The following is a 24946-nucleotide window of genomic DNA, read 5'->3' as shown; positions in this document are numbered from 1 at the left end:
ATCTAATAAACTAAATGAATCCCTTTTCTTATTCTAATTTCAAGCCCAAAAATATTTTAACATAATATGACTAGAAAAAAAATGACCCTTTAAAGGGTTAACTAAGATTTGAACGCTATGAAAAATTGGCTGTATTATTTATATTTCCTAAAAACTGAGTGCGCAAGCTTAGTTAACGTGGATTCAATCGTTTAGGAACAAATATGGAATATAAACACATACTTTACAAATACATACATAATACATGTATATACGTATAATCAAAATGACTTTTACTTATAATAAGATAGTTGCAGATTATCTTTCATAAAAAAAGAAGTTATGTATTGAATTACTGTATATATATATATATATATATATATATATATATACCTAGTGAACGATCTGTTTATATTTAAAGTAAAAAATGTGGTTAAGATTTAAACTGCCGAATCGCATGAATTAAGCATGCGGTTTGACATGGTATCATATTTGTTAAATAAATATGTGAGTTTCTGAATTTTATTATTTAAATGATCAACTTCCAAATTAAAACAGATCAAACTGACTTTTGACTTCTTTCCTACTATCAGAAGATTTGGTGTTAAAATATATTTCGTCTTCGTGCTGGTTTCCAAATTCTTATTTACATTTCGCGCTACCCTTCCAGCACGTTTCCTAATGACGCCGTAACAAGAATACCCTCTTCCAGACAACGTTGGTCTTCCCCGAGAGATCACCTCGTCACTTAACCGGAGTCTCTTCCTCTTTAAGATAATTCGATTAAATAGAGTGAACCACTAAGATGTTCGCAAACTTTTCACCTTTTCCGCGAATGGTAATGAAGTAACGATCCCTCTGAGAGTTACCCCAAGTGATGTTTCCGAAAAACAAGCCGAAACACTTACAGCTATTGGGATCATCTTGGCAACACATTGTCATTCTTAATTACCATACGCTATGAATTTGAGTTAGTTGATCTGAAATTTACACAAAGAATGAATTTTCATGAAGATTTTAAACAGTTGTTGCTTAAATTACTAAATGATACAATATAAAGCCTGGAAGGTTAACAGAATGCTAGCTTATGTATCCAAATGATTTAAAAAGCATTGATACTATATTTATCGATTCTTCGAAATTCTCTTATCTTATAACCTTCTAAATCAAATTTTATGATTCTGTCTTTTTATATAAATAAATATTCAAAATTCTTAGTTTCTTTTTTTATAAATCCATATAAATGGACCTATATTAGTGGAAATGAATGTTACATTTTAATAAAAATTCGATCTGTGAAAATGTGTGATATACTATTTGATGTAGCTTCATTAATCTATCTCACCCTTGATAATCCCGCTGGTGTGGTGTGGTGTGGAGAGGAGGGTGCCAACTCATGTGCCATCCTCGTCATCTGACAGCGGTTCAAAATTACGAAGTCCGTCCCAAAATAGCCCTAGTGTTGCTTCAAACGGGACGTTAATATAACTAATCTAAACCAAACTAAACTCACCCTTGAAAAGATACATTGACAAATTTGAATTTTAACTAATTTCTCATTTTGGGGGGATAAATAGCTATATATAATTGTCATTATAATCACCACTGTTACAAAACCGATAAATCTTTCCTAGTAACAATTCTCCAATTTTACACAAGGGACACCTCCACGGAGGGATATTGTCCTTTTTCAATAGACACACATCGCCAACTCGCAAAACAATGAAATATCCAATTTCCAAGAAGATATGCAAGCAACATCACGTTACTTATTCGCATATTGGCAGTATTTTGCTATCTAGTATAACACGAGAGTAAGAGCATTTGCATTAAAAACATCGTGTAGACGAAAGGTACATTACTTGCATCCGATATAGATACAAAAATTTGAACAACTAATTGAAACTTGTCAAAACCACGAAAATTCAGGCTATTTCTCAACATAGAGCTTGAGTGGATTGGTTGGCTGGTTAACCAGTTTAACAAAGTACGCGGAACGGAGGGGACGAAAGGTAACGTCACTGTGTTTATCTGCATGATTTTGAAGGCTATCTACCAAGCTGACTTCTGAAGCTTTCATAGCGGCGTTGAGTGGATTCAGCATACGTCACGTTACCTAGCCATGTGTACTGCGACAACAAAACTAACTTCAAGCATGGCAAAGTTATGCTGGGTGAGTTTTATCAATTCATTTTATCGATTAACCAGAATGAAGTTAACGCACATTTACTGAGTCAACCAAATATCAACATCTGCTTCATTCCGCCAACTGCACCTCAATTAGGAGGACTGTAAAAGCCTCCAAACAAATCAATCGAATTTTATACATGCCGAGTTGTGAAAAAGATAATGTTTACTTTCGAGGAATTTCGGCATTTCTAATTTAAATGGAAAGTTGCTTCGGTATTCGATCACTGATAATGAACGCTGCCAGTGAGGAGTCAAATTCTTACTGCATCCTATTTTCAATGGTGATGTGCTGGTTTAATGGTGACTGCGCTCCTGACGATGTCTAGGAGCGGGGACTGCCCCAGGATCCTTCGACCTCTGGTGAACCGCTTGTAACCGTAACTTCAGAGTTTGTGACTTGGTTTTACTGCAGACAGACAATGCGTCCCGAAGGGTTTATCCCATCGACAAATTTGAAGTGTTACCAGAAAAGGACGGTGCTTTACAAGTGGCAACTGTAAAAATAGTGACAGGTCTATTTAAATGCCGAACCTTAAAATTGGTTAAAATACAAATCTATCAAGAATGAGTCTTGACAGGGGTGAGAAAATGTATGGGTCCAAGAAACTGCATTATATATATATCCTCACACTTTTTTTTCCAATTTATAATTCAAAGAGGAAGTTTTATTCCAAAGCTGTCAACGATTCAGTTCCCGATGTAACTCACTTTTATATAATAGAAATATTTATGACTCTGTAATATGAGTTAAAAATGTTTTATTTCATTTTTAAATAAAATTATTACCAAAAAAACAATATAAACTTACTCGGACTGCCATCTATTCATTAGAAAAGAAACCAACAATTTTTTGAGTTTTAAAACCAATAGTCTTTTTTTTTTTTACAGAAAATGTTTTAGTTGGTGTCTGCTTTTGTAACTATTGCCCCTGAAAGGGTTAATGTATTTTATATAAATTTTGTCAATAAATTGCAGTTATTATTGCTTATATTAAATCTATAATTATTGAAAAGCTTCGAAAAGTCTCATAGATTTAAATTAAAATGCTTCAATTTTTCCTAGCATTTATTGATACCCATAGGCACTATTTAAATATAAGTCTAAAACATAAATTTGTCACTATGCTTAATAAGAATTGTGCTGTATTTATTCACTCAACGGCTAGACTATGCAATGAAATGGAATGTACATTATCGCATAGAAGTACATAAGTTGTAATTATAAGATATTTCAATGCAATTTTATTAGTGCAGAGGAAATGCTTTCAAAAATATGTTGAGAAAAACTTTTATTTGATTCATAAAGCGCATTACTAATGTAAACTTAGCATTAAAATTAACTTACAGAATGTTCTATGTTGGTTTGAACTACAATTTTTATAAAAGGTTAAAATCACTATTGACAATTATTACATAATAGAAATTTCACTAATGATGTAAATTTAAAAAAAAACATTCTTCATGGCTAAAATCACAGTTTTAAATGAGTAATGTATTTAAGAATTTCCATCAAAAGATTTAAATCCATTGTTGATGAATTGCAATATAATCAGCAATCATACTTGTGAGGTCTGAATTTTCATTTTTCAATTTTATTTTAATTTTAATTTTAGTTTATTCAATTTTAGTTTATTAGCTTGGATAGAATATCATAATTTCATTATAGAATTAACAAAATTTAACTCGAATGGCCTTCTTTCATATATTTCTGAAATTTCTAAAACTGTAAATTTTATTCCTAAAAGGTTTAACCTTCAAAGAATAGAAATCCCTTTTGTAAATATGTTATGACATCTTTGAAACCTTTATTTCGATTTTAAATCCTATTTCAGAAAATATTTTTAAAATTTTCTCCTTCTGCCTTAGGCATAACTTAGAGATTTCTAAAATGCATAGAATAGCAAGGAACTCCTGCCCAATATGTAGTTAAAAAGTAGAATATGTCAGAATCACCTGCGCTCTGAAAATGGAACTCATTTTCAGTTCCCACTCCCAAACGCAATTATGTGGAAAATTCAACTTGTCAACTTTTATTTCAAAGCATGAACCCAGTAACCCGAGCATTTTTCATGCGAAAAGTATTTATGTGCAATACGATTGAAAAAAGTATTATTTTAATAAATGCTTCATGTAAAAGTATTTTGGAAAATGAAAGTGGCAACAATGGAAAATGTCTAAAAAGATTATTTTTAAGGTTGTTATTTTTATAAAAAATTAGGAAAACATAACTTATCATAAGGCTCATAATTAGAAACTAAATAAGTTTTTTCAAATTTTACATGTTTTGAATATAATTTCATAACAGAAATAGAATACTCTGGTTTAGTTTAGTTAGTTATATTAACGTCCCATTGTAAAGAAACACTAGGGCTATTTTGGGAAGGACCTCGTAATTTTGAACAGCGGTCAGATGACGAGTACGATACCAGATATGGCACCCCCCTCTCCACGCCACACCACACCAGCGGGAGGACGTTTGGCATGGCGGATTTAAGGTGCAACAGTACCCCTTACACGACGGTTCTTCGGTGGAATCGAGTCTCGAACCTGAAACCCAAAGGCTCACAAGTCGAGACCTTACCACCAGGCCACCGCAGCCCAGAATACTCTGGAGCAAATTGGTAATGAATTTGCATCAAAATTTGCATGCAAAGTGCTATACTGAACTATTTTACTTTTTTTTCAACATGCTAACTTTTATTTACTATAATTAAATAAATCTTTTTTTGAATGCATCAGTACTTTTAGGATAGCATTTATTTAATCAAAAGTTATTGATAATTAAAATGCTTAACACGTTGATGGGAGGACACGTCAGGAGTCAAGCTCATGAAAATAATATGATAGAACACCTTACAAAATGTAAACGGCATAATCCGATCTGTCATATCACATAATTTTGTAACTATGCGTTGAAAGAAATTTAGAAATTTAGTAGTGTCTCAGAAATTTAGAAATTTAGTAGAAATAAAGAAATTTAGTAGTGTCTCAGCAGGAACTGCCACCAAGGTTGTATTGTCCATCAACGTGCTAAGAAAACATTTTATATAAAGTCTTGAAAAATATGATTATATGTTATAAGTCTTGATAAATATTTTACTTAATTTGATATGAATTCATGTTATATTGAAGGAACATTAACAAACGTTATATATTCCTAGAGCAAAATCAAATAAAAATAGGAAACTACATTCAGTTTTAAAAATATATTTAATCACAGGTTCTTTATATGGAAATGTTTCTAAATTACTTATATAGTAAATATTGTAACATAAAGAAAATTCTTCAAAAAAAGTTCCAAGTATTTAGCCCGTCCTATTTTGCAGTATATTCGCATTTCTGAAAAATTAGAAATGCATATTTTCTGTCCCCCCATACTATATATATATATATATATATATATATATATATATATATATATATATATATATATATATATAACATGACTTTAAAAAAATGCAGATGGCTATTTATATAAAAATTATAAATTTCGGAATGAGAACCACTGCAGAGTAAATATATAAAAAAATTTCATAGTAAATAAATCGAACCACTTTTCTACGAATACACACACACACACACACACACATATATATATATATATATATATATATATATATATATATATATAATACAAACAGTTTGACTTTCTTCAAATATATGAACTATGCAGCATAGAATTTTTACCGTTTCTCCTTATCTAAGTTTATTAAAAAGACCTATTATATCAAATTAATTATTAATTTTAACAGTATTCTAATATTTCAAATAACTTTTAATTAAATTCCATATTTGGCAAATTAATTGCAATATGAACACTATTTTTTTTAAGTAAAATTAACTGGAGATAACAGTTTTTTTACTTTTTTTAATTGTTCTCTCTTCAATATAAGGTTCATATTTCCTTAACTGTTCTCGTGATTAATATTAAACTGAATCTTTCTGAGGGGAAATTTGCTATATCTTATTGAAACTGTAATCCACATTTAGTGTACCCATTAGTCTCTCAACCATCTGACAAGAAATTATCACTCATAGACGACGTTATCTTCCTGCACTCAGGTAGCATAGTTTTGATTCCAGAGAATTCTATTGCTTTAAATGAACTAAGTACTAGATATCAACGTCTTAGCAATAAGGTCTCAGATTCGGAGCCAGAAGAATTCAGACAGAAACCCGAAAGTCCCAAAATGCGGTTGCATGAGAGGTTTCTGATGTTTAATCTGACGTCTTAGATAAAATATCCTTTTCATAGTATAGTGTAAAAGTTTGGGCAGTGGATACTAACTGAGGTGTCCTCTTAGCCATCTAACCGTGGTTCCAAATTACGAAAACGACATTGAAATAGTCTTCATATTACATCTAACTTCTTTAAAAATTATTGAACCTAAGTCAGTTCTAATCGGTAAGTATTTATTGCTATTATGAGAGACAATAATTCTTTGGGGAGGGAATTGTTGATTGTTCACTAAAGTAAACCAAAATACATATCACAAATGTGATTTTCGTACGAAACTGCCTTTAACTCTGTTATGGTATCACTTCGATTGTTCTGCATTTTAATATCGGTATCGACAACTTATAGAGTACCTTTTAACTACATGAATATTTTATGTAGAATATTTGGGTCATTTTCTAAAGAATCAAATTGATTTGACTAACTCTGCCTTTTCCTAGAAGTTCGAAAACACCAGCGACAGCTAACAACCAAGATGAATTCAATGACTATATAATTTTTATGGAAGCGTTGAACTGTTAGCTTGGGTTTCTGGGTTCTTAAAAATAAAAAGCAGTGAACCATAAGATTTATTTGAATGACTTTCTATAATAGCAAGTACATCCATTTAAATATTCAATGGATATATATACTCTGTTTCGATGAACGCAACACTATTTTCACCTTCTTGCAATTCAACCCTGTCTCCTCAGTTTTGGGGAATGGATAATGTATCGCATCATCCATTCCCGACTTAATCCTTTAAAGGGCCATTTTTTTCTAGTCATACTATGTTAAAATATTTTAGGCTTGAAATTACCATAAAAAAAGGGATTCATTTAGCTTATTAGATACATTTAATTTGATTAATTAATTAATCTGGTTAATTAATAATTAAGTAACAAATCAAGACACATCATTTTGTGGGAGATAAAGAACTAAAGCATCTAAGTGTCTGTCTTTCTAAAAAAAATTTGTCAGAACTTATGCCAACCTACATAAATTCATACAAAGATTGATAAATTTGGTGGAAAGCATACTAGAAAGGGTTAAATCATCTTCCTAGAGTTCAATCCTGTCTCCCATTTTCAACGAGACCCGATTTAGCACATATGAGATATATGGCACATCATCCACTCCCAACCTCTTCCAGAATCTCGATAAGGACTGATTTAGGAGTGGGACGGATTGCTGCAAAAACAGCTTGGCAATACAGAGCATAAACCCAAACGCTATACTGACTATCCAGCAATACAAGCCAACCCTCTGACATATTAACAATGACAAAAGATGTATTAGATTATATAGATTAAGGCATATGTTGTCCTTTCGCTCCATAATACATTTTCTATATTTTATTGAATACCATAGTTTATGTACCATGTTTTTTTTTTGTTTTTTTTTTGTTTTTTTTTTGTAGTTCTATACTTTTTTAGCTCCAAAAAACTTTATATTTAATAGTAATATCTCGATTTCTTCATTTCACTCGTATGAATGGTTATTATCTTAATTAATGGATAGAAAAAAAATGATTTTTTATGATTTAGATGATTCTTAATATCTTCCCAAAGTTATTTTTATTAAAGATATTTTTCCTCCCAGAAATCACATGTATAGGTCTTTATTTGCTGATACAAATATTATCTTGACAGTATACCGCCATGAAAAGTAACTTTCCCCATTTAGATGACACTGATGCTTTTCTAGACACATTCTTCTTCTTCTGCTTATAAGTTGTTACAGATGCTTCAGCAATTTATTTTTCCTTCTCCTTATTTAGCTGACATAAATGTATTGCCATACGGACTGTTACTTCAACTCAGAACTAATTCATACTTTCTCTAATAGCACAACATATTTTTTTATTTCTCTTTGCTTTTATGTCGCCTCATGTAGTGGCTAAGTTTCTCTATATGTTGGCCTAAAAGATTATAAGTCAGCTGTAATATTAATAAATCAATGATTAATTCTGTTGAGATTTAATATAATATCAATTTAAATTAAGTATTACTCGTTGTATTTTTAATCTCTAAACCATAAATGCAGCATCATTACTGAAATAATTTTAGCAAATTTACACATTAACTTTTTGCACTCGGATGGTGACTCTCACACACCATTCTAGACGGGGTATCATTTTGACGTTTTATTTGTTTATTTTTTAATTGTTAAAAATACCTACAAAATGGTAAGAAAATGTGGAAAATAATTCGGGGGTATATAAATTAAAACGATTATATATATATATATTTATTTTTGGAGCAATGAACAAGTCCTTGTCTTAAATATGCAACGAATTCCTTTTCCAAGAATAAAGGGTCAAATAGATGCTTAAACGGATACTAGAAAAATTAATTTGATTTAAAATGTTTACAAACTGTTATTGAAAATGTATATTTTGAAAATAAGCAGCTCAGTGTTTCTTTTTATAAAATGTATATATACGAATTTTTTTTTTTACTATTATTAAAGTTTACAAAATTTATTTTGGCAATGGCACAATTTTAACGATTTATTAGTTAAGAATATTAATCAGCAAACATCTATAGTTATTGGAACATGTTGTTTATTTAAGGAAACAAGTGCTATTACATAGCATTTAATTTGTTGATACTTTGTATGAGGTTTTTAATCTTAATGGTTTTTCAACTAGTGGGGATTTATACTGCCAGGTTATCTAAAACCTATGATGGCTTGTCAGAATATAGTTCGCGAGATTCCTAGACCCAAAAAGATTAGCTAATCGTGTAGGCAGTCGAAAGATTCAGGAACCACGAATTTCAAAATATTCAAAATGTTTTTCTTTATTTTTTTCCATATTTCCTGTTTTTCAAAACTAACTTTCTGGATTTCATCCAGCTAGTAGCCTTTGTCCACAGTTGAAGTCGTTCAGATTATTGACATTTTATGATTCGAAATGAATAGCTTGAAATATACTAAAAATATTTTACACTTAAAAGTAAATTTGGAGATTTTTAGAACTGCTAAGCCATCTGAGATTAAAAACAACGGCAATAATATATTAAAAAAGCTTTAAATACAAATTAATATTGTGTCATTATATGCAAACTGATTTTATACCCGTACTTCATCAAGAACTATCAAGTTTCATCCAAATAGTGAAAAAAATTTGAATTATATTGACGATTATTTGTGTAATATTATTAAATATTTTCATATGTGAATTTTCTGCTAAATGAGTTCATTTGAACTGAAAAAAATAGTTTATTTTATTTTGCAAAATATATTTCAACCATCCTTCTAAAGAGAATATATCGACTTGCTAAATACTAATAAACTATCTGAGAAACTAATATTGCCATCATGGCCCTGATGTTCAAATGCACTAATTGTAATACAGTGTGTTGATAACAAAATACTCCTTCTATATAATGTTGGTTCTCTCACCTGACATTAAACTTCGAGTTAAAATCGAACAAAGTCAATTTGATAAAATTATGTAAGGATCGTTGTCAGTGAATTTTCTAACATGTAAACACGTAACAATGTCCAATATCAGATTAAAACTTCGTTGCAAATTAATTTACCATGATAGGTATGTGTTTTTTTTTTCTATTTCTCATATAATTTCATTAACAAATATTGAATGTTTTGTAATGTTGTTTATGTAAACATGAGAAATGTAGTAGAAAATTAAATAAAGGAAATTAACAGGGAAAAAAATTATCATTTTCTCCATACCTAAAAGACGATTTGAAAATAAACATTCAACCCATTTCAGCAATATTTTGTGATTTATATCAAGTATCAAGTTATAATTTTCCGTATGTATATTTAATTATCCGGTCTAATATGTAATACAAATTTGCGTTTTACCGTCTATTTCGAAATAAATACATAACAGAAATTTTTGCTATTAAAAACAATGAACTACAAAAAAAGCAAATTAAATAATTGAAGTGGATGAAAAAACTAATAACAAATATATAAAAAAAAAGATTTTTGACAAATACAGTTTGAAATCCAGATATATCTAAAAGCCAAAACCAAATCTGAACTTGAAAAAAATTTTTAGTAAACCGACTTGGTAATCGAAAAGAAAACATATAAATTTTATGTTCCTTAAATATTTTATCCTGATTTCTTTCGTAAACATAAGTTAAAGTAATACATATATAATATTTCTGACTTTAATCTAAAATACAGGAATTGACAACACTCTTCATGCTTCGAACGTAATTTAAAAAACACAGGGGGAAAGATCCTTATTTTCATCAAGATGCCCAATTCCCATGCAGATACTTAGTTCAAGCTACATTTAGGAACTGATTTTTATAAATGAAACTTATTTCGCTTTTATTCCGTTTCAAAAAAGCATGAAATAATGGGAGGTGTATTGATATAACCATACAGCATTTTCTTCTATCATTTGAGATGTCCCAAATATTTTATATTTAAATAGTACGAAAAGTATTATACGCTTAAATATAATTATATTAGAATCTTTTTACACAATATTAAATTTTTTGACAATCAAGACATCACTTCATTGAACTAAAATGTCGTTGATTAATATCTGAAAAGAAGTTACAGTGTTTTATCTACAAATTCATTAAATATATTATTATTAACTTTGTTCTTGCAACTTCATGATTACAGTAAATATTTTCAAAAAAAATTCTTTTGTAAATTAGAAATTACAGTCTCAAATCTCTTTTTAGAAAACAGAAGACAAACTCTTTAAATTTTTAAATAAAATTTCATATTGCTCTTTTTGGACTTGAGATTTCTAGGGAAAATATTTCATTCAATTATTTAATTAAAATTAATAGTGTTTTCTGCACTTTTAACATAAACAGGCAAATACAAAAACAAAATATATCAGTCTTTCTCAATTAATTTCAAAGGAAATTTAAATTTCTCTTCACTCAAAGTTAAATAGAAATAATTTTTAATTAAATTTTGCATCCCTATCAAATTAATAATTATAGTTTTATTTTAATAAATAGCAAAAAGTTAATCAGACGACATTAATGAACTCGACATTAAGAAACGTGTACCAATTATAAAAATAAAGTACAAAAAAATTATCCGTTTGTTATTTGAAGAGAATGCTTCATCTTATTTGATTCTAAAATATTTATTTTAATTCACACTTTATTTATTAAATTAAATTTAAAAGATTAAATTTTATGGTAAATAGAATGTGCACTCGGTTTGGTTTAATTAATTTACAATTAATAAATAAATTTTTGCCAAATTAATATTTGTGAAAATTTTAAAAAATTATTAGCTTATTTATAAAAGAAAGGAATCTGAAATGGCACCAACTGTAGATTTCTTAAAATTCTAAAATTTAAATTCAAAAACTTATTATTAGAATGTATTTATTCTTATAATTATAAAATATATATGTATAAAATTTATAATTAAGAGACCGTAGCTGATGAATTTTTTAAGTACAATCTTGCAATAAAGATATGTATAAAAAATTGTTTTTTTACATATAATTATTGGATATTGAAATTTAAATCATAGGATTTTAATGTATAAATAATGTCCTGAATTTACCCTTAACAAGTTAAATCCTAAAAGCCAAAATTTCTAATTCTGATAGGGTTTAACTAACAAATTCAATTTTTAATTGAATTGCCACAAATTTCAGTTTGTATAGCAAGTTCTACAGCCCAAGGGAGGGTAAGTTCCCAGAGTAATTTAGTATAGTATTCAACAGATTCATGTTCTGTGGTAGACAATTTAATTCAGTTTAAACTAAACAGATTAAGTTTCTACCAAACAGTCTGGGTTGCGGATCGAATTACTTGTTCCCACAATCGATAGTGGACACAGCTGTAGAGTGACTTACAGCAATCGAGCGTCCTAGTCGCGTTTGACCGCACCTAGCTATTAAATTAAAGCTGATTCCTTGTCATGAAGTGATCCAAGAAGGTTCTAAGTAGTTTCCAAAGTTTGATTGCTTTGAAACATTCATTGCATCAAATCAATGTTAGGCTCGATTCGGCAAAATCTCTCCCATGGTAGATCTGATTTCGAATAGTTTAACTAGTGAACATGATAGATGCAGTTAAGATATATAAAATGAGTTTCTCTTAGGAACTATTCTACGATTATATAATTCAATCAATTTTAAATAAATTTTTTTAAGGTTCAATAAACGTAATTCATTACATTTTTTATTTTATTTTATTGATTCGTTTTCTTATAATTAATTGTATTTCGGTTATTTAAAAGTTTTGCAAGGTAAGTAAGACAGCATTAATAGTGAATGAAGATAGGGTTTTTTTTTAATGACAATTCCACGGGATGTTTTTTTAAATATCCTTCAATATCATTTACATTTGTGCATTTTTACTATTTTTTTTTTTGTTTTATGTTGAGTAGATTATTTATTAAATACTTCTAAATACATCGCATCTTTCACAATTAACTGCATTCGCTTGAAGTAGAACATCAAAATCTTTATATTTGATTAATTAATTATTATATATTCATCCTGTGTAATTTTAATGAAGAGAGGAAATGGCAAAATCAGTAACTGATATAAACGTATCAAATTTTAAGGAACAGCGAGAAATTAATTCCAGGTCAATTCTGACAGTAACTACGTTTTTCACATTGTGGTGGTAGATATTTCGAAATGCATATCCAGAATTTTAACCATTTCTTCATCTTTTTTTATGATTATGTGACATATTTACAGTCTTATAATAAGTTTCATTTCTTTAGTTATAAAATGAGACTATTTCAAGATGAATTTTGTGATATAAATGACATACTATAATAAAAACAAGTAACTAATAGAATTTTAAAAAAATGGCCGTAAGGAATCGTTTACTACAAACTATAAGACAGATACCGCGATATTTATACTTCTAGCAAAATCCTCCTAACTACGCATTTTTTGTTACTTTGAATGCTTTGAATTCTTTGTGGGTAAATCTTTTTCCAGATTGAAAACTATTGTATTAATAGTAAATTTTTTAAGCACTTTCACCAATTTTATTAACATACATCTACCGAGTTATAAATGCGTATCTTTTAAAATCAGTTTATATTTCAATTCGTTTTGACAGAGAAAAAAAGTTAATTGTTTTAGATGCATTCGTTTGGTAAAAAAGAAGATTATTGGAATAACAGGAGAAAAATTGAATATAATTATTTTTTCCTATTTAGTGCATAGCAAAAATGTTATAATTCCAAGGATTTTTCTTTTTCTTTTTAACAACAGCACTGCTTTTAAAAGAATTCAAGATCTACATACTCACTTAATTTCATGAATAAATTTTTAGATTTAAAAAAAAATTGGTTTTAAATTTATTTTTTAAATTAAAAACCAACAAATCTTTATCGTAGCGGCTGAATAAAATTCCAGTACTTATCTCCTTTATTTGTATCGGTAATTTAAGAACTATTGAAATAACAGGGCATCAATTTTCATAATTTTAAAACAAGTTTTGAAGACAGTTGCATGTTGTTGTTTCTTATGGCACTTGCCACGGACCACCTCGCTGTTACGAAGACAGCGATTTAAGCCGGAGGGGGAGCGTCTCTTGTTTTTATAGTAGCGATATTGGGCCGAGAATACGATTCTGCTACTCACGCATCACTCATTCGCTTGCATAACCCCTTTTTACAGGAGGGCACATTCATACATCTCACAGATAGAACAATGGAAGAACAACCATACCCAAACCGGGATTCGAACCCGGTATCTCTAAAAAAAGCTTTTTTTTTTTTTTTTCAGGGAGAAGGAATGTAAGAATATCATTTCATTAGAAAATTTGAGTCTGAAAGTAATTTAATAATAATTTTTTCTCAAATTATGGCGTAAATTTATATTATAGGTAGAGCTTCTTTTCCAGTATATTTCAATATCGAATTCACTATGGCGCAATATTGAAACAAAAATAAATTTCAAAATAAATGTATGAAAACAAATTTTGTGATCAAACAAAAAAAAAACAATTCGAACGTCTTTTTTAATAAATTTTGTCTCTTAATTTTTTTTATCAGATCATTTCTGAGAGTATTATTTATATATGTTTGTATATTATATCACCTTTCTTTGCAAGGGAGTCATTTACATCATTTTAAGTTATTGATAGTAGCACCAACGTAAACTGCTCTAAATCAACAAGAAACAACTTTTTCCTTTCTACTAGAGAAAAAGAGGGGTTTTCCAGGTTTCCTTTCAAGGTGTAACTTTTCATATATAACAAATTGTTCGCTTGGGGACGTCAAAAAGTCTCCTGCCCTTCTAAGTGAATACTCACCTTATGAAATGCAATAAAAGAAATTTCTAGGGTCTCTAAAAAGTAATCCATAGGGCAAGTCCTTTTCTTTTATGTACTCTAGAAATAAATGTAAGTGTTGCTCTCTTTATTAATTAACAATTTAATAATTACGTAGATTAACATAGATAAAAGTTACAAAAATAAAATTAAAAAACTAACTTAGGGTTACACTGAGATAAATAATTTTATGGAGAAAATACCGTCTTCTTTTAAACAAAGCCCAAAACCCAAAACAAAGAAATGAAATTTATATAAACTAAAGAAAAAGTATAATTGATATCCACAGCAACATAAATTATAAGTTAGTTTGAATAGAATATTTTTAATCCTCTGATATTATAATTATTATTTCTAATACTTAATGCTTTTTTTTTCCTCTGAATGGCGCCCAGCTTAAGAATAGTTTTACTTTTTTAATCAGAAACAGAATTTTCAACACAAAACAAATTCGATATTTTTTCTATAAATTCTTAATCACAATTATATACGTTTGAAACATGAAATACAGTATTCAGTGGCACATACAAACAAAAAAAAAACATTAATTAATACCCTACTTAATGTCATTTTCCTGTGCTTAAATTTCCAATACAAATTCCGTTGCGTTACAAGGTACACCCGGATAACAGCATTTAATGAATTTTTAGGATGTTAAAATATTTTATGATTCACGAGAAATTGACCCCTTATTTCCAGACGGTACTTAACTGTTTCAATCATGATAATATCCTCATAAGAGGAATAAGAGGAATTCCTTTCTGCCGAAATTCAAAAGAATACGAAGAATGGAGCCCCGACAGCAAGCAAAAGATATCAGCTAAATGCAGAAATTAAAAATCTTTAAATATTAATTACATTCAACTATATTATTTTAATAAATTTTTAAAGTTTTTTCCCTTATTTCCTGGGGTTATTTTATATTACGATTTATATACTTATGCAATTTTAAAATTGACGATAAAATATATCTGTATATAAATGATTAAAGGATTTAGCATTTCAAGGTTTATAATCATTTTATATTCAGTGCGATAGTCCTTCAAAATAAGAGATTTTTCCATCAATCATATCTAATGATAAAATCCACTACCAAACAAAAAAAGTTCAAACATCATTAGGAGATATCTTCAAGCGCATTTCGTTTTAGAAGTAGTAGAAGTATCTTTCAAGTAATGAGCCGGTTGTTTTTATAGAACCAAATGATTTTGTTTAAACGGAAGAGTTATACAATAAAAGTTCAGGTTACATTTCAAGAAATTCGAACATAAAATGTTGCTTGAAATTGAAAAAATAATTCAATAGAAAAAAATTACAAAAGTTCAAATTGCATCTCAAGAAACGATATCATAAAATCTTGCTTCGAATTGAAGTAATAATTGAATAAAGGAGAAACTAGAAGAAACAACATCCTAATATGTATCAACATTATTTGTTTTCTCATTTTCTTAAAAATAATGTTAATTTGTTCATATATTTCTTTTATTCATTTATCAATTAGTATAATATGGTTCCATTATTTATTGTTCTTATCCCTGTGAATAAAATACTTTTATTAAAATTTACTAAATACAGCATAAAAGTTGCAAATACTTTGAAAATTCCATTTACGATGCAGTTGCTTGAGGTTTTTTTCTGGAAAATTGGGTTTTTTCTGTAAATATTGACTGTTTTTTTTTATTATTAACTGTATACAAATAAAAAAGATACAAGGGGTGTTCAAATGAAAAGGTACGAAACGGCACTGTGGGTATAAATGAAAACTTTATTCAAAGTATACAATATATAATTGAGCACAACGATCCTATTGATTGAAGAGCCGAAGAATTCCTTGTTCCCAGAACTCCAGTGGCCTTGACCTTATCCAGTCCTTCACAGCGTCCTTGAGTTCGCGATCCGAGTTGAAGCGTTTTCCTTTCAGATGATTTTTCAGAGAACCAAATACATGAAAATCGCAGGGCGACATGTCCGGGCTGTAGGCGGATGTTCGAACTGCTCCCACTTGAATTTGGCCAGTTCCGCGTGTGTGACCCTGGAGACGTGTGGATGTGCGTTATCATGGAGCAGAATCACACCCTCCGTGAGTAGCCCCGGTCTTTTGTTCTTGATGGACCTGCGTAGTCTTCGGAGTATCTCACAGTACATATAGGAGTTAATGGTTTTTCTGTGCTGATTTCTTAGTACGTGGGGCGGATTTGGAATTTTTCTCTTCAATAAACTTTGAAATATATTTATAAATATTCAAAAGGGAGTTTAAAATAAACACAACATCTCCGCGTAAAAGGTCAAGAAAACATTTACATAGCCAGCTTTCGGGGAAAGGGGTTTGAGGAAGTAGAATGGAAAACGGAGTGTGAAACTTCGAATCTGTATTATATGTTGGTTATCTCTTTTAGAAAAAAATCTGCTATCTCATTTTGGAATATTGGATAATAATTTAGCTAGAATCAGTAAAAGGTTTATCAGTTGCTTAAACTGCTTCATTTTTAGATTTTTAACAGGGCAGTAAGTTTATTATATTATTCAATTTTGAAACACATATATATAATCTTTCAGAGGTAAGAAGGGTATTTATGGCTCGCACTATTGGTAACAATTTGATACAATTTTACACAAAAAAATGGTAAGATAAGAATAAGGATAATAATATATTTTAAAGAATTTCATTTCTTTTTCTTCGCAAAATTTGTGAAACTGGAATTTTCTTCCCGCGTATAATAAGAGGCAAAAACTCAGAGTAAAAGCTATTTATGCAGTGATCGAGTGGTAAATAAATTTACCCATCATGAACAGTAAAAATCTATCGATTTCTCTATGTATCATTTATTCCAGCTTATATTTTAATGAATCTGCAAGAGAATTCCAATCTCGACTTATGTGGTTCAATTTAAACTTCAAAGTAATATAATGAAAACTAAGGTTATTATAAGATCCTTCCGATAAGTCATATCACTGCCTCTCCGACCAGCCCGAAGGCACATGGATAAGGAAAACTGAATGACCGGATCGCCGCAAGAGCAACACTGGCGGGAACTATGGTTGAGTCCTAAAGGACATCACCGGCCACGGTACAACCCTTCCCAAAGGAAATATGTCCAGTCATCGATGGGAGGGGGCAGATCCCCTACCTTTTTTTGTACCCTCTAGGGTGGCGATATCCACAACCATACTGGAAGCATCTCATCCTCTTTTCGAGGTGTCCCTTGGGGTTTCTCCTTCCAATAAATTTAGCTAAAAACTGACGTAGATTTACAATACAGATTTTTTTTAATGCTTCAGTTCATCTATCTAGTTATTTGTTATCATGCTTAATTTAATACTAATGAAGAGATAGATAATTTTACCTTAGTTATATTTTGCTCAAAATTTTATGGAATCAATTTATATTTTTACCTTAAATTCATTTAGCAATTGTATCTGACTAGCATGTTGAATTTTAAAATTACATGGCTTCATAGAAACAGGCAGACTAAATAAAAAAAGTGTAAACTATTCGTGCTCTTATAGTTATATTATGCAAAAATTCATTAGGTGAAATTGCTTGGAGATTTCAATATTTTACCATTATATGTGAAATAATAAAAATCTATTTATATGTCTTGTTTTCGAAAATTTATATCTATTTTTACGAATTTGTCCGGCAGGGGGGCAATGCACAGTAATTAAGAATAAATGCATTTCTGGAATACTTAGTCGGAATTTAAAACTTTTTTAACTGTTTTGGAAGCCGTCTTGGCACAGGGGTAGCTCGTCTTCCCCTTCATTTGGGTGTCCCGGATTCGAGTTCCGGTTTGGGCATGGATTTTCTTCTTCTTCTGTGTTCGATTTGTGAGGTGTGTGAATGTGTACCCCTGTAAAAAGGGGTTGTGCAAGCGAATATAAGGATGAAGTAGCTATGTCGTACTCTTGGCCCTTCTAAAAATCAAGAGACGTTCACTCAGCTTAAATCGCTGACAGATAACTGTCAGCGAACTTGTAAAGTGCCATAAGTCATAACACTGTTCTATTCCCTTTTTCAAGACCTGTGTATTTATTGTTCATAAATGTTGCTGTGGTTTTGTGAATTACCTGCGATTTTTTAAGCCATCAAATTCCGCTGATGATCGAGATTTACTATGCTATTAAATAAATGTCAGTTTTTCATTCCATCCCTATTTTAATAAAGCTAAACCACAAAATGGCAAATGGTACTGTTACACCTCACGTTATTATACAGAATTTAGAATATTGTGCAAAATTGAACAGATGCTTATGCTAATAGAAATGGCTTCTGACGCATTCGCAAATAGAAGGGAGTATCAAATTTAAGAACAAAGAAAACAGCATCTAAAATCTTAAAAATAATTTCACTTTAAAGAGAGGTATATTTCAGTGGAGACCATTCAGATTTACGTAAATTTTCAGCATTTATTTTCGCATTATCTCACGATGCAACGACTGAATCCTTGCACCATTTTCTGAACAATGCTTAATAAAATTGTATTTGGTAAAATGAGATAATAATTCAATATCACCTATTTTTCTCATGCTTATCTAAAAGTATCATATTACATCAACTTGCAAAGAAGTTTGCATCAGCAATAACACATCTTCTTAATGAATAAATAACTCCATACAGAATTCCTTGACATCTGTTGCATTTCGTTGGTATATGTTTCGTTAGCATTCGTTGGTATTTGGGAAATATTTCAAAGGATATAAAAGCCTTTTTATGTATAAAAAAATAGGCGAATTTTAAATTGGACAACACTGAAAACTTTACTTAAGCATACTTATGAATATCATAATGAATTTACAGAAATTCATACTAAATTAGAATCGAAGCATCAACTTGTGCGCTTCTATTTTAGAAAAATGCGACCAAAAAGACTGCTTTCAAACTCACACTTTTTAGCTCATTAAAAAGTAATTTTTATATCATTTTTTAATTTTGATATTTCATTCATAATCCATTATGAAATAAATTTTCAAAGCTTGAAATATTTTTTTCTGAAATTCGTTCCCAGATGGCGCCATTATTATAGCATCAAATTTTAATTACATTAAAATATTAATAATAATTAGATTCTGGAGAAATTAACAAGTAAAATTTTCATCTAGAATATAAAAGTGTATGAAATGTGGAAACTCAGCACATCAAGTAGTAGGAAAAAATTCATTTTAAAATTTGATTTTAGGGTCGGTAAGATAGGGTATGCAAACATCTTTGTATTCAAGTGCATAAATGTTTGCGTACTTCATAGATGTAGGAAAATGGTTAGATGCATCACATAAGTCTGCTCATGTATAAGCTCGCAACATATTAAGTTGTACTTTGCTTGTAATAACTATTTTAAAATTATAATAGAAATATTTTCACAAAAAATAAGGATTATCAAAACCTATATTTCGCAAGTGCTTGATAAATGCATAGATCTGATCAAAAATAATAATAGTTTTATTCTATCAAACGTAGAACCCGATTTTGAAGAAAGAATTTGCAACTCGCTCAGATGACTAAAAATATGCCTGAACTGATACTTCCATCTCCGAAATTCTACATCACAATAAAGAGAAATGTATTCCATTGACATATTAAAAGTTATATAAGATACATCTTTGGAAGAATACGTCATTATTACAATGTGCAATTTGTGTAAAAGATGGCAAACTTACAGGAAACCATTACAACTAAAAAAATTAAAAAGAAAGCAATTTTATGTACGGCGAAGAAACTGGTGTTAAAAGTAAGTAATTAGAGATTATAATTACATTTTATATTCAAAAATGTCAAAAAATAAAAATATTTATATATAAGATATTATATTTAATATGAATACATGTAAAACAATAAATTGTGGTAAATGAAAAAAAAAATCTTAAAAAAAGTAATAAACTCACGCCAAAAAGGACATAAGATTGAAATTTTTTAGCAGTAAATGTCTTAAGCAATTTCGCCAAAACTGGACTAATATAAGCAGGGGCGACGAAAATAATTTTTTTAGTGAAATTACAATTTCATTCAATAGTACTTGGGGAAAACAAGAACATTAATTGTAATATTACGCTTTTGGAAATAAACACATACGAATTTCCCCAGAAAATTTTCTATCTATTGCTTATCAGAAGTTATCATAAGATTATCCTTATCTCTCTCATAAGTTGATAGATTGAAGTAGCAAGTCGTGTGACATATTTGAGAATATCAGTAGTGGTGTAATGTATATCAGGCGTAAGCCTGTCTTTTACTCTGACTATAAGACTCAACATACTTGAGATTATTCCAACATAGAAGTCGTAAGAGTTTAAGTCAAGTGAACTTGTCAGATACGCAATTGTAAAATGATGGATGATAAATATACCATTTTCTTAATGAATGTTGATCACATTCTTCACGGCGTTTGGATTTTCAGAGAGAGATGTATTTAAATATCTTTTTATTCGTAAGCTAATGGTGAAGAATAGCTAAAAGGATGAGACTGCACCAAAAATTGATATTATTCTCCAGTAATTGTACATGTAACTGGAACCACAACATGTGTTTTCTCATTCATGACTGGACCAATGATAAAACTTGGCATAAAGTTCCAAAATGATGTTGTTGTTGTTTCTTAAGGCACTTGTTATAGACAAGCCCCCTGACTTTAGAAGTCAGTGATTTTTTAAGCCAAGTGTTCGTCTCTTGTTTTTTCACTAGCGCCATCTAAGGCCAAGAGTACGCCTTTGTTTTTCCACTAGCGCCATCTAAGATCAAGAGTATGTTTTAGCTACACGCGCGTCAAAACCAGTTTTAAAGTGCGGGCTTCATTCATGTATTTCATTCACTCATCCATAGATCGTAATTTAGATCTGAATCAGAGAACGATCATCCCTGATCCAATACCCCCAATAGTATTACTCTCGACATGAAGGATTTTGTGACCACGTGGGATTTATACGTGGTCTAGCCACCACACACACGGAGGCTATCCTGGCCTCGACGAAACGTAAATATCATAGAAGGCTCGGTTATTTAAGCGATGACAATGGATTTGTGCTCTCCTTCTTTTAAATACCGCAATTTATAAACAGACAGTATTTTGTAGTTGAAAACAGGGTCCTTTCCAAAAAATACTCCATGATCATTCTATTTACGTTTCCATTCGGAAAATAAACTATAACTAAAATAATTCGTTTTATCAGCAAAGCAAGAAAACAGCTTCTATACATATGTATTTTTTACTAATTGTGGAGCAAGATGTTTTCGTCAGATTTTACGAATTATTCTGACAGACGTATATAACAATAGGCCTATTTACTGTGCATTGCGTTATTTAACAGTACACAGTAAATAGGCTCTCTCTCTCTCTCTTTTCTAATGTTTCAATCACAGCATCTAATGATATCAAACAATTTGTTCGTCTATTGCAAGAATTCACTTCCAATAAAGCACTCTCATAGAATTTAGAATCATCATCCGCCTGCCGTCTGCGAAGACAATACAGGCTTTCAACGTTTTGCTTTCCTGAGAGTATCTAATACATAATCCACAATTCTGTTTTAAAAAAAAGAAACCTTAATATCACAACGTAAAATTTTAACAAGGAATTCAGACAAAAAGTAATAGGAAATAAGATGAGTCAATGTTTTCTTCAAAATAATTCGTTGCTAGCATATTTGACATATTTTTATATATATATCCGCGCACATTCTAGCTGATATTTTTACATCTTATTATGAAAGTTTCTGCATGAAATCCGCCTATCATTACCAAATGATACTTTTTTCTACCAAAGGATATCACAATTTTATATTGCACAAAAAGTAATATTTATCTGTTCAGTATACAATTTTATTGTTTAAATATATTCAGATCAACAACCGGGTCATTCTGGGAAATATTTCTTAATCTGCATTGTATTAAAATTTCAAATATAATTATGAACTCCATATTATAAGAATCTATATAAAACGCTAATGTACGTACAATAGAAATCTCTCTTATTATTTATTTCCTAGTGGCAGCAGTCAAATATAAACGAATACTATATGAAATCTGTTTCATTGAATGTTTTAATAGATGTACTTAATTCTACGATTCCATAATTAATGGATCTACAAAATATTGTTAAAAAGTCCTGGAAAGGGCTCACCTGTCTCTAAAACCTCCTTTCGGACAGAGAAAACAAGATGTAAAAGAAATAACCATCGAACAGAAAATTTGATTGAAATCAAAAATAATCATAAATGCCTCCAAAAAGGTAATCGCTATGATTGAATTGCGGAAACAGATGACAATATCTTTTAAAACTACCTCATAAAACATGGCTTTTGCTTAATTTTAAATCGAGGGAAACTTTTTAATGCTATTAATATCATTTCTATTCTATTTTCTTCTTTATTTCAATAAATTTTCAAATTAATATCGTAATCTGCAATAATGTCATTTGTAATATCTCATCCATTAAAATTGTGTGTGCTTTTCAAAATGTTTAAAAAATGTTTTTTATGGCGTTAATTCCGGATTAGGATTTTCACTTCCGCTTTATTTTCGGAGAATATATACTTTTAATTTGCATCCTCAATAATTTGCAGCAGATTATTGAATTAAATTCGTGTTTTATATTCATATAGAATAAACAAGTAAAATTTTGAAAAATCCTTCCACATCAACGTTTAACAACCAAAAACGTCAATAATCTGGGTGAAAAAGCTAGTCGCCTTAAGCAGCTTGTCAAAAAAAAAACTTCAAATTCAGAAGAAATGTTGGTAAGGAGAAGAGATTTGCATGCAATGAAATATCTTTGGGAATACACCGTTAAGTAAAATATTTGCTTTTCACTATGAGACTGAATACATTTATTACATAATAAAGAATTACAAAGTACTAAAATTTATATCATTGCATATTACATAATACAAGAATTAGAAAGAAATTTAAAAAACTGAATGACCGGACCACAGCGATAGCATCACTGACAGGAACTGTGGTTCAGTCCTAAGTCCATCACCGGCCACTTTGCAATCCTTTCCGAGGGAAATTTGTCCTGCCATCGATGGGAAGTAGCCAACCCCACTTTTTGTTTGTACCCACTGAGATATCAAGAACAAACAATGTACCAGAAGATTCTCATCAGCCTTTTTGAGGTTCCCTTCCCCCGTCCCAGTTGGAACAAGAATAAGTAAGAAGGGTAGTTTTTTGCAAGGAACAAAGAACATATTCTTAGAGATTGTGGGATTTATTTCTATATTTCAGCACTATCAATTAAAATATTGAAAACAAATATGAATCATTAAATAGAGAAACTCAGTTTTTATTCCGACTGGAAAAACTTTCTACGGAAACTATCGATCTCTAGATACTAAATCGTTTAATATTCTCACGCTGTAACTCAGGAAACAGAAAGACGAATTTAGAAAAGAATGGCAAACTGCTATTATATTACGAAAGATCATTCCAGGAAACTAATTGATAAAACTGGAGAAATTCTTGTTGTTGACTATTCTCAGCATCAAGTAATCAAAGAAAAATAGGAAAATGTTACAAACGATGAACAAAGAATTTCAGCTAAATTTTTATTCAGTTAGAAAATATCAAAAGTTATATGTTAAAAGATTTCAGTATACGAACACATTGTTTGATGTTCGATATTTTCAAAATGATCACAGCCATTCAGGAGACTAAAAATCAAATTTTAAGAAAAAAGAATATAATTAAATTATGAAATATCATTGAAAGAAATTTATAAAAATGATGTGAAATTCTTATCCAAAAGCTATTTCTTGTATCAAGTAATAGATGATAAAACATCGAGAAATATAATTGATAAAATTGAATAACCACAAATCTGGCTGAGGAAGAATGTGAAAAACGTATTCACAGGGAAGCTGGAAAGTTCTTGAACAAATAAAAGTTTTATTCTAACCAGATCAATTCAAAATTGATTTGAAGAAAGAATGAAGAAGAATTTATAACAAAGATAGTTTTGTTATAACAAGACAAGACCGAAGGATATAGGAGAAAGTATTGATCTTTAGAAGTTCGTCAAGTAATGTTGTTAAAAACGTCTTCACACATAAAGTCGCCGAAGGTTGCAGATATTTAAAACCCAGAATAATAATAACCTGAAATAGGAAAATACGTGCCTAAAAAGCTAAAAATTTATTTATTTGTTCAACAACTTATCGTAGAGTAGAATTTGTAAATGCAATTGATAAGTTAACAGAGTAGTATTACTCATATTTTAAGATTTACTTTAGTTTTTTAAAGACATATGACCCCATTCAAAATTATGGTTTTTGTAAAATAAAATGGAATAAATTATTTAATT

Source organism: Argiope bruennichi, chromosome 5 (assembly GCF_947563725.1).
Source record: "Argiope bruennichi chromosome 5, qqArgBrue1.1, whole genome shotgun sequence".
Classification (NCBI taxonomy): Eukaryota; Metazoa; Arthropoda; class Arachnida; order Araneae; family Araneidae; genus Argiope; species Argiope bruennichi.
The sequence above is the reverse complement of the archived record's forward strand: the minus strand, read 5'-3'. Positions refer to the sequence as shown.